Source organism: Bactrocera tryoni, unplaced genomic scaffold (assembly GCF_016617805.1).
Source record: "Bactrocera tryoni isolate S06 unplaced genomic scaffold, CSIRO_BtryS06_freeze2 scaffold_120, whole genome shotgun sequence".
NCBI lineage: Eukaryota > Metazoa > Arthropoda > Insecta > Diptera > Tephritidae > Bactrocera > Bactrocera tryoni.
In genome coordinates, this window is record NW_024395835.1 from 293,609 (window position 1) to 305,241 (window position 11,633).

At 35.1% G+C, this 11,633-nt stretch overlaps 1 pseudogene; it reads right to left on the bottom strand.

Moving 5' to 3' along the window:
- Nucleotides 1-8,180: 8,180 nt before the first annotated feature.
- On the bottom strand, nucleotides 8,181-8,380 carry LOC120780034 (annotated as a pseudogene).
- Nucleotides 8,381-11,633: the final 3,253 nt, after the last annotated feature.

Here is an 11,633-nt window from a genome sequence, read left to right on the forward strand (position 1 = left end):
GCAGCTGTTGCAAGCAGTATCCGACGCAATTAAAGATAGTCCAGAATCTTTTGAGGTAAGGGTTTTAGAAAAGTGAAAATGTTTAGTTACATCTGTTTGTTTTAACACGAATTTACGCATATCTTCCAGAAACCGACCTCCCAAAGGTTTTACGAAAAATTGCAGCAAAATACACATCAATCTGTCCTTTGCGTAGCTATGAAAAGCAAAATGAGGTACCTTAAAGCGTTGTACGTTGCCGCGGCAGCCTGGAAAAACAAAACTGGGTCTGGACTACTCGCTAATGGTGACGAGTCAAGCGTATCAGCGCATGTCAACAAAATTTGTCCCAACTTTGACTTACTGGAAGTTATCTTCGGGCAACGCAAAAATGTAAATCCCGGAGTAATTTTTGAAAGCACTGACAGCATTGAAGTACTGACTGATTCCCCTTGTGCTGATAGTTCGTTAAACGATACCATCGATTCCTACGACTTGTGTGCGCTCGATGCACTGTGGTCTGAAATTCAAATTTTTTGGCATAAATTAGAAAGAGTGGTACTAGGCAATTGAAATTTCGCATACAGGTTATATACGACTTAGTTAAGAAAAAGTCCAAGAATGGATGAAATCGGTCATTCTCCAGGGGTACCTCCCTTGGACCTATAGTAAAAATTTTTGAATTTCAGCTCCAAAAATTGCGATATCTTCACGAAAATTGGTTAATATGTTATTCTTGTAATACGCATCGAAGATACCAAAAATATTTGAAATCGGCCAGTCCCTAGGAGTACCTCCCTTGGACCTATAGTAAAAATTTGGTTTCGTAAAATGAAAAATTTGCATATGATAGGCAAAAGTGGTCAAATAATTTTATTATCCAAATATTTATACATATGTTTTTACTGAAACAATTATTTTTATAATAACACTGACTGTATATCTGAAATGAGAGAGAAGTTACAGAATTATTAAATTCCCTTGAATATAATATAAAAAAGTTATATGTACCAAGCAAATCATTCGAAATCACAGTCTTCCGTATCTAAAACTAAAACGTGTTCTTCACAACGTCTGCTTCCGATATATCGAAATCAGAAATTATCCGAATCGTATTCAGATCCCCTGGCAAGTGGTTGAAAATTTGAAGCTCACTTGAAGGTGTAAGCAATTGTATTACTTCTTCTGGTAGCTTCTCTCTTTTCCGAAATTTTTCTCTAGCGGATAAAGACAAGCTTGAAAGAAGGGGTATGAAGAATCCATTGCTCTATTGAAAACATCAGTCATATTATTTTTTCTTGTATTTTTTTGCATGTGCGTTGCGATCTCTCTTGTATAATTTATTTCGAGCTTCTGACGCATTTTCACCAAAACAACCAACAGGCATTACGCAATTTTGCTTGTAAACTGTGAGCCGTGAACAAATATTTTATGAACTGTTGCTATTCATTGGAACCATAAATATTTTTCCATGTACAAGAAGGCAGTTCTTTTGCAAAAATTCAAACTTTGTGGTATCTATAGGATACTGCAGGAAATAGCAATTAATATAACTCTAAAGTTATTCAAAATTTCTATATCAATAATATTTGTAATTAAAGAAAAGAGTTCCAAATTGTTAAATGCTTCTTTTCCTGGCAGTATTGCCGTCATTTGATGTTCCACTATTTGCTTTAGGCCTATAAGGTGAGCACCATTTCTTTTACCTCTTCTGAAGCTTTCCTGGAAGCCCTGCTTTATCTGAAGCTTCCCTTATTTGCCACTTTTTTTAATTCGATTCTATAAGCAATGTTTACAACGAATTCAAATACTCGAATCCATGGATTAAGTGGCCTAATACCATATATAAGGATGTAAGTTTGGGTTTAAATATATCAGAATTAAAATTTTTAGTTGTTACGAATTGTTTTGGCGTAGCACCACATATTGGGCATTTTTGATTAGAATTGGTGTTTGTTTTAACATTTAGTACTTTTCCATCAATCAAAGTCATATGCAAATCATAATTGACAATAATTTTTTCTCCGTTATCCATTTGAATATTGGATTTAAATAAGATATTTGCATATCTAGCTGACTATTTTCTTATAGAATTAGAGCTGTAAATTCTTTTGCTAATTGCATTTTTAATGGCCTGCAAAACCGCACTGATTGCGTAGTGCGATTCCTCCAAATAATTTTGCCAGAACTGTCCAACATTTGTAAAGGTAAAATGGTAGTTACAAACAGTGATTGGTCAAAAAGTTGAGGTGTACTTGTCTCAAACCTTTGTTTAAACATACTTTGTCCCGTTGTACCGTCAAACCCATAGCTAGCAATTAAAACAACATTCGAAATTTCTGCCATGACGTGCAAAACATCTTTTTGGAATAAAAGAGAGTGCGTTGTGCGGTATGGTCTAAGATATTTTGCAGTGATACTTCTGCTGAAGACTCCGACACAGATATCTCCTTAGGCCGGCAAAGTAGCTTGCTTTTAATTACTTCCTCATAGCTTGGAATATATATTGCAATTCCTTTCTTTATTTAACAACCTCATGTTGATATATGTATTGTCTTTTGCTTAAATCATTTTCAAGTAAAAATGCGGGAGCTTCTTAAGGAGTGAGTGGAACTGCTTCAGGTTTTTTGGAGGTAAGAGCTTTTCTTATTTCGCTTTGTTCTGCTTGATGTGCAGTTTTCTTTAAAATAAATGCTAAATCACTTTGTTTTGATTTTTTTGCCGCCACAGTAGCTGCATGAATCAAAAAATCAACATCGTCATTCTTTTCACAAGAAAGATTACTTGCCAGCTTCCTCTTAAGCCGATCTTTTGCATCTGTGAAGCTAACCTTTGGTCGTCCTGCTTTACTTGAACAGGGTTTTTCAAAATCATTCTCAGAAATTTCAATAATAGGTGTTGCGGAAACCCACTGGGGGTATTTCTCTTAAAATCTATTAACCATACGATTACATTTTGATAATTTTTGGCTAACATATGCTAATAAATTTTGTATTTTTTTTCTTATTTCATCCTGTTTCTTTAAACTTAAATCATTAGTATTCATTTTTTTAAAAACCCAATCCAAAACAACATTAGTTTTGCGATCGCCCTCTATCCAAACTCCAAGCATTTCTTCGTGTTGGAATTTAAAGGTTGCTGAAAATTACAAATATACTTAAATAGGGCTAAAACGGGTCAATGTTACATACATGATTTTAAAGAACATACCCCAAACTTCCACCGAACATAAAAATCTGGAACAATACGGGACAATACACACAACTTTCACTCCACAGAACACAGGTTAATACGAAATTTTCGGTTAAAAAACCTATCAAACAAACCTCCACACTATACAGACATAACACAATAAACCACATTTTTTTCCATTAAATTAAAAAATAGATACCTTTCTTATATTCTTCCATTATAAATTTATTTCTTTTTTTTTCCTTTTTAGCATCATGTTTTACAGCTCATATTTAGAACAGAGTTGCCATATCCAAATATTTTTTTGTATATTTTAAACCATTGAAATATCTCAATTAATACTGCGTACCTATTTTTTTGAAATAAGAAAAAATAATTTTTGGATTTATGCCAAAAAATTTGAATTTCAGACCATAGTGCAATGGGTAAGTGTGGCTTTATGCAGATATTATCGAGTCGGAGGCACAGGTTTTAAAGAAATGTTTTCTCTTCTTGATTCCGGCAGTCCCATTAGTTTAATGCAACGGTCAAGCGCCCCGCAATGCGCTCAATTATCAATCAATCAATATCTTACAAATTTCATTGTGTGCAGTAAAATTTAGAGGCAAAATTCGGTACTTACAAATAATGGTGGTTCCTGATGATACGATAACAACATCTCTAATACTCGGTCAAGATTTTCTTAAAATATTCAATATACGTTTCAAACAATTTAATATGAAAAAAAAGAATGAATTCCAAACTAATTTGTTATCTAAAACTGAATTAAACAAAGTTGTTTTTCTTTCTGATATAAAACGCTGTGTTTCTGATTCGATATTAGTTGAGTTGCCTGACGGTGACCGTGGGGGATATTTGTGTAATCGGAAGGGCGGCCGGGGTAGAGCTGGTGAGGAAAGTGTCAACATGTCGAACGCATGCGATGATAACATTTTGAACTTTGGTGTTTGCAACAGTGAATGCACCGATGAATATGTCAATGTAGTAAGGGAACTAAATGCGATTGATGTTGGAATCGAACCGGAGGTAGACTTAGGACCCAAGTTAGATAACGTTAAAAGGGACGCAATTACAGCTGTACGTGTTCAACCAATTGACCATGGACGTGAATTCAATTCCATTAACGTCATTTGTCACACCACAAGGACAATTTGAATACCTTCGAATGCCGTTCGGATTAAAGAACGCACCAGCAAATTTCCAGAGATTTGTTTACAATATCTTCCACGATTTAATAGATGCAAGAGAAATTGTCGTGTATATTGACGATATTCTTATCGCATCTGCCGATTTCGAAAGTCACCTCCTTACCGTCGAGAAAGTTTTGAAAAGAACTTATACAAGAGGATTAGAACTTAAACTGAAAAAGTGTAAGTTTGGATACCATGAAATAGAATACTTAGGATACCACGTTAGTCCATTGGGAATACAACCATCTGATGTTCATGTCCGTGCTATCGCTAATTACCCAATCCCGCAGAACCACAAGGAACTTCGCTCGTGCCTTGGACTATTTTCATATTTTCGGAAACTTTTAGATCTCTTACGTAAAGAAGCAACATTCATCTTTTCAGAATCGTGTCTAGAAGCTTTTAGGAAATTAAAGTCGCAATTAGTGAAAGCCCAAGTGCTAGCAATATATGACCATACGCGGGAAATAGAACTTCATTGTGACGCCAGCAGTCATGGGTTCGGGTCTGTCCTACTCCAGAGACAGGATGATAAGAAGCTACATCCCATTGCATACTTTTCAAAAACTACTACGGGGGCAGAGTCAAGATACCATAGCTTCGAGTTGGAAACGCTTTCCATTATCTATGCTCTCAGGAGATTTAGGATTTACTTAGAAGGGAGACCGTTCACCATTGTTACAGACTGCAACTCCCTTACAATGGCGCTAAACAAAAAACATGTAAATCCACGAATAGCGCGATGGGCCCTAGAGTTAGAAAATTTCAACTATTCGATCCGGCACCGAAAAGGTGTTAACCTCGGTCATGTAGATGCATTAAGCCGAATCCCCTTGCCCCCAAATACTGCGAATGATATTAATATACTTGCACCCGATGTGCCTTTAAAGTCTGTAGGTAACTCGAAGGATTATCAAGATCTGTCCGAAGTGCTAACAATAGGCGAGCGTAGGTTTAGGAGTAGTTGCAAACTAGTTGCCGCCATCGACCATGACGATTTGGATTTTCAAATCCAAGTTGCCCAGAGTAGGGACGCGGGACTCAAAGAGCTTTTGGGCGAATTAGAAAAGGGTGAAGTGGTTGGTTACGAACTGATAGACGGTCTGGTTTTCCGCCGGCTAGGTAACGACTCTTTATTATGCGTGCCCGCCGAAATGCAAGACAACGTTATTCGTATGGTGCACGAAAAGATCGGGCATTTGGGTGTGGACAAATGTTATAGTCAAATACGTAAACACTATTGGTTTGAACATATGCGAGATAAAATTGAACGATTTACCCGTAATTGCATTAAGTGCATACTATATTCAGCCCCTGCGCGTTCAAATGAACATAACCTGTTCAGCATTCCAAAGAAGCCAATCCCCTTCGATACCCTTCACCTCGACCACTTTGGCCCGCTGCCAGCTATTAGATCGAAGCGCAAACACATATTGGTAACCATTGATGCCTTCACCAAATTCGTAAGACTATACCCAGTCAATTCGACAATTACGAAAGAGGTTTGCTGTGCCCTAGAAAAATATTTCGGTTAGTATAGTCGTCCACGACGAGGGTCGTGTTTTACTTCACTTGATTTCAGTAAATTCCCTTTTAAAAGAAACATAAACCATGTAAAAGTCGCAGTAGCATCTTCACAAGCCAATGGTCAAGTAGAACGGGTTAACCGTGTTGTGAAAGCCAAGTTAAGTAAATTAACCGACTCGACAGAACACTCTGACTGGCCACTACAACTCTCCCAAGTATAATACGCCATAAACAATACGGTTCATAGTACAACTAAATACACACCTAGTGAGTTACTTTTCGGCGTGACCCAGCGGGGCTGCATAGTAGATGGTTTGACTGAATTCTTAGAAGATAAGATACTACAGGATACCCCTAGGGATTTAGAGAAAATACGAGAGGATGCCCTAAGAAAAATAGAAAAGTCCCAAGAATACAGTTTGCAATATTTCCTTAGAAACAGTATGCCTGCAAAGAAACATTCAGTCGGGGAATTCGTAGTAATTAGACATGTTGATACTTCGGTAGAGAAAAATAAGAAACTTATCCAGAAATACCGCGGCCCCTATGTGATACATAAAGTGTTGCCTAATGATCGGTACGTAATAAGAGACGTTGACAATTGTCAGCTAAGTCAACTGCCCTATGACGGAGTGATTGAGGCTATTAAAATTCGGAAATGGCTGTCACCAATTTGTACTGACAACAAGCCCCCCCAGTCATTGTTTCTTTCTAGACTATTGATTGAGGCCAATCAAATTTGTCATTTTGGTCGAGATGTAAACATTAAGTTAATTATAAGTTGTATGTATATGAAGTACCCGGTTACCTGTCAAAAAGAGCCGGTGGCCATTTTGTCAATAAAACATCCGACATTCATTTTTCGCAAGTGAGAAAGACAAAACGTGCTTTTATTAAAGTATTAATGTTTTCTTCCTCACCCGAAGAACATATTGAACTTATTTCCATTCCATTTCCATTAAGTTTCAACTATAATAAATGCACTACATAAAGTCAATATGAAAATTTCAGATGAAAAGTCACATTTTTTTTTAAAGACTCAGTCGAGTATCTTGGCCACATCATTTAGCATAATAGGATTACTGTGGATCCAAACAAGATTGAAACAATAAAAAATTTCCCAATTCCAAAACTCTTAAAGAGCTAAGGTCAATTTTAGGATTAGCTAGTTATTATAGAAAATTTATTAGAAATTTTGCATCTATCACTAAACCCTTAACTATTCATTTAGGACGAGATCAAGGAGATCAAGATCAAGTAGACATAAAATTAAACGAGGCAGCACTGGATGCACTGCAAAAAAAAAGGTGCGTGGAGTCCCTACGCGCGGATGAAGTTATACTTCTTAGTGATATTCCAAGAAATGCATATCATTTTGTATGAAAGAAAACTAGAAAACTTAAATTCACATTTTATAATTATGTATATGTATATTATGTAGATTGCTGTGATAAATTTAATTTCTATTAGTAAGAAAAATATTTATTTGTATAGTATACGATGTTAAAAGGCATACACCTTCTATCCTGTCTTGTGTATCTGCACATGCTCATATGAGTGTATGTATACGCATGTGCGCGTTCAGAAATTGAAATCATATTTTCATCACTTATCAATATACCTATTACATGTGCGCGCATTGACTTGCATGTTCATACATTCATATATACTTATATGTACATATATTTGCATACATTGCCGAATAATGCACAAGCATACAAACATACATATGCGTACACATATGAATATGTCACCAACAAAAAATTGATCTTCACAAGTCAATATAGCAGCCAAATTGGCGAAGAACAAGTGTAGTAAATTTTACAACAAAAACGATTTCATTCATGAACGCAGGCGCAAATTCCACAAGCTATCTCGCTTCATTCATAAAAACAGAGGTCGTAACATCTCCCCGAGCATGCCTTTGCCAACAAGTCGCGACGATGGCAAAAGCTAAAAATCATAAATTGCACAACTTTCTGGTGCTTCTCGCAAAAATTTGCGTCGATATGTATTCACGATCATACGTATACATACATACATATTTACGCATGTTTGTAGGCGAAGCTGCTACAACGGCAAGGGGTGACAATCGGCGGCCATTACTTTACTTATGCCATAGAAATTCTATTGCTGGAAATGACAACGAAATAATGCAAATATGCATATTTCTAAATGTCATTAATTTCTTTGAAGAAATGAAAGGAATGAAGTATCCGGAGAAGTATAGTCTTAACTTTTCAACGGCCAACGCAGAGCATTTCAACCAAAAGGAATTTATTCATTAAAATCACCACTCAGAAGTCGTTTTATCCGTTGTAAGCGAACGATTTTCGGAGAAACATCATTTCTAATATGCCACAAGACAAAATTAGAAATGAACTTCTTAAACCTCACGCTGTCAGATAAAACTATATACTTCGTCATTGCGGGTCGATTTTCAAAAAAATTTAAATGAAGACTAACTACAGAAATGATGTTAGTATAGCCTTAATTTTTCAACGGCCAACGCAGAGTATTTCAACCAAAATATACGCAAAATAGTTGAGAATTCGCAAAAACGAAAGACAAACGAAAGAAAAAGAAGCATAACTTCAATAATGTACAAGCATGCAAACATACATATGCGCAGCAGCAGCAAGGAAAGAGGTAACAATCGGCGATCCATTGCATATTTCTTTCATGCATAACCAAACCATAATTAGGACAATGCAATATGTCAATGGTGGTGTTGGTGGTAAGCGCTTGAAGAGTTACGACGAGCACGTAGGTTCGAATCCCAACAGAATTTATTTTTAATTGAATATGTCACCAACCAAAAATTGAAACATTGTTCTACAAAAACAACAACAGCATAAGCATGGCAACATTATGTTGTTGGTAGAAAAGCCGAGCTGTGCCGAAAGAAACGAACAAACGATCGCCGATTGTCACCGCTTCGCTTGCTGCTCGAACATCTTCGCAGACAAGGTTGCGTAGATTCATATATTTATATACATAGCACTTGGCAACAAACAGAACCCCTTCAACCAGATTTCTCGAAACTATTTGATTTAACTACTTATGCAAGTAATTTTGCTATTGGGGCAGTCCTATCTCAAAATAAACAACCAATTGCCTTCATTTCAAGAACATTAAATGATACTGAACCGAATTATAGCACAAATGAAAAAGAACTATTAACCATAATTTGGTCATTTCAAAAGTTAAGAAACTACCTATATATGGTAGCAAATTTAAGGGGTCAATAGGGTAATCTTTTTCCAAAAAATTTTTTTTTGCCCATTTTCTGTTATACTTTTAGAATTAATGTAGAAACCTACTTTACCTTTGGAAGGTTCCGAAAAAGGCATAAAAATAATAATACCGCTCGACGTTCGGAGCGCTCAGAGTACACACCTCAAATTTTAAGCGCGTATTTCTCAAAACACACTTTTTAAACTGGCGGACATGATTCCGGTCGAAATACTCTGCCGATTTGCTTAATTTTTGTTTAAATGTTCACAAAACGCCAGGCTATCGTCTCTATATTTTTCATAATTTATTGACAATGTTATGACAAAATTTATGTAAAAAAAGCATGGGAAAAAATTACAAAAAAAACGTTAAATACTTTTATATTTGTCAACATTTTTTCATGATTCTAGTAGGGACGATAACCACTCATGTACTTTTTAAGAATAAATTGGATCTTTATGTTTCAGATGATCCAAACATGAGAAATCGTGTCCGCCAGTGAAAAAACGCATCTCATTCATCAGCCATTTCTCCAACAGATGTCATCAAAAAATTCCCAAAAAAAATTTGTTTATACACTCCACGATATACCTCATGATGAGTGAAAAAAGTTCTATTGTAGAATAAAAATTTCTATGAAAAAAAATGTCAAAAAAACAGGCCAGATTACCCTACTGACCCCTTAACTATCTACACAGATCATCAGTCCCTCATATATTCATTATCAGACAAGAATCCGAACACCAAAATGTTGTAGCAGACGCTTTATCAAGACAACAAATAAATGCGACTACTGATTGTTCTAAACATTCAGCAGAAAGTTCACCTGTAAAACATTTCAAAAGGGTAAAACAACCACTGAATTCATTTAAAAATCAAATTCTACCTATGTATGACCCAGCAAACGTAGGCGTATGAACGAAAACAATTTTTCCAAATAGAGTACGTCATACAATCCACTACAAAGACAAGAATGACTAATAAAAAAATTAAAAGAAGTTACCAGACCCACTGTCACGAACGCTTTAAAAATAGACGAGGAAATATTATTTCATGTCAAAGATGACATTATTGCTAATTTTCCAACTTGCACATTTGTAATATCACCAAATCTATTGACAGATGTTATAAACATAGACGAACAAAAGGAACTAGTAGTAAAGACACACAGACGTGCTCACCGCAATTATAAAAATAACACACAAGAAATTTTACTTACACATTTTTGGCCCAACTTGAAGGAAATCTGTAGAACAGAAACAATAAAATGTGAAATTTTCTTACAACCCAAGTATGAGACACATACAAACAAACAACCTATAGGAAAAACTCCAATTCCAACAAAAATAGGGGAATACAAATAAATGGATATATTTCACATGAACAATAATATATACATCAGCTCCATTGATAAGTACTCAAAATATTGTTATTTACGAAAACTGGAAAACAAGCTAAATTGCCATGAGTACATAGCGGAAATATTATCTCAAATGTACCCCAAAATGGCCAAACTATCCATTCAACTACAGGATAAAAACCGGAAGACGTATTCTTCAATCGGGAAAAGTATTCGGAAATAGAAGATATTTTACTTAAAAATCAAGGAAGAGTATTAAATTATCACAATAAAGATAGAAAGACAATTACGTATAGGTAGGTGAAGTGATATAATTTATTCCCGAACGGACAGACGGAATAAAAGTGCCAATAAATATAAACCATTCTAACTGAGAGAGAAAAAATTATCCATAAGGACAGCATTCGAAGACAGGCTACAGCATGTACGGCGGTATTATAATATTATTTACAATTTACTCCTCTTTTGCAAATTTAGTTACTGACCTCAGTAATATAAAATTTGTTTTGACTGAGACAGACATAGTGTATTTATTTGAAGACACACAATTTTTGTACCATGTAGCTAATTTAACGATTCGGATTTGCATTATACCTGTTTCTCATAGTGTAGGTATGTACGAAAATATTATGAGAAACAGGTATAATGCAAATCCGAATGAAGAAGAGGCTATTCCTGTCAGTAAAATAGAGGCTTTAAAATCACAATTAATACCCACAAACTACAGGGCACGACGTTCACTAAACTTTTTAGGGACATCAGACCATGACGATTTAATAGAAATAAAAAGAATAATTACTTTATTGAAAACAATAGCAAACACAGAAAGATTAACTCTCAGTTTGAAAAATTATTCACATCAATAATCACAATATACAAATACCCTATCATTAATAATAAATGCACATTATACAATTTAATTCCGTTAGCCTACAAACATGGAAAATTACAAATTGAAAGAAAAATAGCAAAATGTGAAAATAATTTTATAATAGTATTTAAGTGTAAAAATAGTGTAAGAATAAATATTTGTAAACAAGAATTGCAAGATAATTGTACCATCTCTTTACTAAATAAGGACAAAGCATATTGTAATAATGTTCAAGAAAGCAATGTGCACAAAATTAGTTCAGTTTAATATTAGCACT